The sequence below is a fragment of the Aphidius gifuensis genome, linkage group LG2 (genome assembly GCF_014905175.1).
Source record: "Aphidius gifuensis isolate YNYX2018 linkage group LG2, ASM1490517v1, whole genome shotgun sequence".
Taxonomy (NCBI): Eukaryota; Metazoa; Arthropoda; class Insecta; order Hymenoptera; family Braconidae; genus Aphidius; species Aphidius gifuensis.
The window spans coordinates 14,392,842-14,397,111 of record NC_057789.1 but is presented as its reverse complement, the minus strand read 5'-3'; positions in this window follow the sequence as shown (position 1 = coordinate 14,397,111).

Genomic DNA, 4,270 nt, shown 5'->3' with positions numbered 1-4,270 from the left:
GGCTCTTGTATGTGAAATCTATATAAAAAAAATTTTACAAGCGCCATCACCGGCAAAAAAAAGCCCTAAATTGTAAAAAATTTGCCCTGTGAATTGGACTGCATGATTTAACCCACACCAACACCACTACACACCACCGTACACAAGTGTCAAAATACTGTTTTTTTTTCATTTCTCAACAATAAATAATAAATAAATTCATTGGCATCTCTGAAAAATTATATTGAAATTGAATCATTAAATAAAAAAATGATTTTACAATCACTACACTTTGACTATACTTCGAAAAATTGGGTTACGAGTTCATCTAGAATATGTTAAAGTATGTCAACTAAACCACTATGGTAACTTGACAAATAGGTTTTTAAGATAAATTTAAGGCACTTTTATCACTAGATTTTGGGGGGGGGGGCGTCCTAAATAAAATACTATGCTTTTTACATTATAGATTTTGTCATACCAACCGCAAAAAACCAAAAGTTTAAACTTTTTGTGATTTTTTTTTTTGTGTAAACCATTTATTTTTTTCATTATTTATCAATTTTATGCAATATATTTCAATAAAAATCAAATATATATTAATAATTAATATCTTATAATATTTATTCATTTCAATATTGCACACAAAATTTTTTTTTTTTGTGCATCACTGATTTGTACTGATATTAAGTTTTTTATTTATATCCAATTAATATCAATATTCATTATTAATCGTAATTTCATATAGTTAATAAAATCATTCTTAATAATATTTTTATTAATACTTGCATTTATAATGCTCCATTATTTTGTAATTGAGTTTCTTTTGTTCAACTTTAAATTTTCCCGCTATTCCAATATTCCCCAGTTATCATGGCTCCTCATTAGAAAATCAGTAAAATCCGTATTTTGGATAGTTAATTTTAATTATTGTTCAAAAAGCAGTATAAAAACCCCATGTGAACCGAACATTAAAAAATTCCTTATTATTTTTACTATTTTTGATTAGTTTTTGAAAAACAAGTGATTGTTAAAAATATAATTTAGTTATGTTCAAAGCAATTTCAAACATAGTCTCCCATAGGAGCCATGTATAACCTCACTAAAAGTAGTCAAATTTTGAAAATTATTAAAAAAAAAAAAAGGTTTATAACAAAAAAACTGATTTTACAAAATGCATTAATATTTCAACTTTCTACTGTATAAATTCTAAGGAATTCTGATTGTTGGAACGTAGCTATGATTGTACCTTAATTTGTCACTCATAGAAAACGATAGGAAAAATATATTTTTGCTATTGCTCGATCTTAAATTATCTGTGTGATATTGTAATCTCGTATTTACTGTAATTATATAATTATTGTTATCGCAAGCTTAACAAGCTATCTTTTTTTCTGGCATTTTATGATGTTTCTTGAAACCTGTTAAAACACTCCTTTCCCACAAATCATGTGTTGGTCTACTACTTCATTTTTTCGTTGTTATTTTTTTGGATTATTTAATCCAAATACATACATAATAATTATTTATTTGTTGCGTTCAATAAATATTGATAATTTAGGTAATTGTACATTTATTATGTTCACTTCAAGAAGACAAGAGACCTAAGAAAAGGAATTTTTCTCTAGTCTTCTTGGTTCACTTTTAGGCGCCAAATATACAATGGCGATTAGGCAAAATGGCGTCAGTAAAAGTTTGAAAAGTGAAATGTAGAGGCGCTTTAAATGAACATGGCGTATACTACTGGAGATGTATATCCAAATTGACAGTTTATTTATTTATTCAATTCATACATGCCCTACGTGCAATTTATACAATTGCATATCTGCTTTAATAATCAACATATTTTGATGTTTTTTTTCCAAAGTAAAGAGTAAGTTGTGCTTTAATTTGTACCATTCAATTTAAAATAAAAAAAAAATTATTTAAAAATATTTATTTTTGGAAGCAGTATAGAAACATTTTGGAGTGAATATTTTTTCTTTGTTGTTATTTTTGAGGTACAAGTTTCGGGCTTGGTGGTACAAATTAGTACGAATTCTTTTGTGTTTGTATTAATTTTTTTTTCCCCCTAAGCCATCTGAAAAAAAAGTAGATTTTTAACCCTTTCTCCACTATTTAATTTTGAGATAAAAATGAAAACAATTACAGTACAAAATAGTACCAATTGAGACGCTTCTACTGAGTATCCTAGAAAATTTTTCTAGGACTAGGTTCACGCACTCCTGTCTTTTCTCTTTTTTTTTTTTTCAAACTTAAGGAGGTTATGCACAAATTACTCTTTTTTTGAAAAATATAATGAGAATGTTCTGAAATTTTGTACACAAGTAGAACTTTTCATTCTGAATACAACGGTATAATTATTTTCTTATGTTGATCGGTTAAATTTTTTGTAATTAATTATTGAAAATAATATTTAACATTGGCTCTTATGGAGATTTTAACCATTTTTTTCGGATAGAAAAAATGATGAAAAAGTCTTGAAAAAAATCACACATATACTAGAAACCGAGTTTTATTAATTGCGCGAAAAATTTTCATATGTTGATCGGTCAATTAATGAGTAATTAATTATAAACTTTACAAAAATTAGATGTGGCAACGTATGGCATGTTCAAACACACACACATACCCGCAATCCCATATATTGTATATGGGGCGCAGGCGCTTTTCACTTTATTTTTTTACAGTGTAGTCGGATTTCAGTTTTGTCTGTGACGTCAGAAGCGCCCCGCAACACCCGCAATGAATTTGTGCATAACCTCCTTAAAGAGGCAGAGAGACGCGCCGCAGGCGCGTCATGTTAACTTGTGTAAGATACAAGGGATCTTACCTACTCAACACCAGTGTATTATACAGCAGTGACATACACAGTATGATACATCTCCATTATCATACGCCATGTATCATTAGAGTGGGTATAAGCAGAGTGAAGCCACCACCGAGGTCGTATAAATTAACATGTGACAACATCCTTTCTTTAGCTACCATTTTTCCTATGACCATTTATTTTTTTAAATTAATAAAAAGCAATGGTAAAAATATTAGCTAAGGAAAAGAGGTCGCCTACATGTTAATTTCTTTGGCAAAATTAATTTCGTATAAATATACATGTGACAACATCCTTTCCTTAGCTACCTTTTTCCCTATGACCATTTATTTTTTTAAATTAATAAAAAGCTATGGGAAAAGTATTAGCTAAGGAAAAGAGGATGCCTACATGTTAATTCCTTTGGCAAAATTAATTTTATATTAATTAACATGTGGCTACATCTTTTCCATAGACATTTTTCCAATAGCTTTCTATTTATCATACGATATTAAATAAATAAATAAAAATAAAAAATATTAATCACATTTCAAATTATAATATAAATCAGTCGGTAGCATAGTTCGGGCCGATATTAAAGATATTATTGTCATATTATCCACATTCTCCCCTCCTTTCACCCAAACGCAAAAATCGGTCTCTGCGCATGGGAAAAATCTTCAGTTAGGGAAAAAAATAAGCCCAGAAAAAAATACACGTAGTGCTACCCCCCTGCCGAGGTCCCATTAGTCCGACATTTTGTGCTCGCCGTAGGGAGCGAGTATAAGAAGTTTTCGTCACTTCCGAGGTAAAAATGATAGATGGCTTCACTCTGCTTATACCCACTCTATGTATCATACATTAAGAGCGCCTCTACATTTCACTTTTTATACTATTTTACTGACGCCATTTTGCCTATCCGCCATTATACACATATTTGGCGCCCAAAAACAATATGTCAACATCCAACATAATATGTACTCTTAAAAATTTATTAATAGGTATATATTAATGAATCAACTAACGAAAAATGATTTTGTGTATTTTATTTGAATAATCTCAAAAATTACAATAAAAAAATGAGATAATAGACATGATATGTGGGCAAGAAGGGTTTTGAAAGGTTCTAAGGAACATCATGAAACGCCAGGAAAAAAGATAGTTTCATTAGCTTGCAAAAAAATAATCATACAGTTGCTGAAGCAACTGTGCCTTTCCTGCGGGGGGAATTTCAATTTCTTTTTTAATATATATCAAACTTCGAATTTTTTTGGGGGGGGGGGTCTACTATGGTTGGGGGGGCATAAACGATATGTTCCCTTATTTATCGTATTTTTCTTTATATTCAGTAATTTTTATCTGATATTTTTCTATATTTTCCTTTATATTTACTGATATTTTCCCATATTTATCGTTTTTTTCAATGTAGTCACTGACTTTTCTATATTTTTCTTCATATTTACTCATATTTTCCATATATAT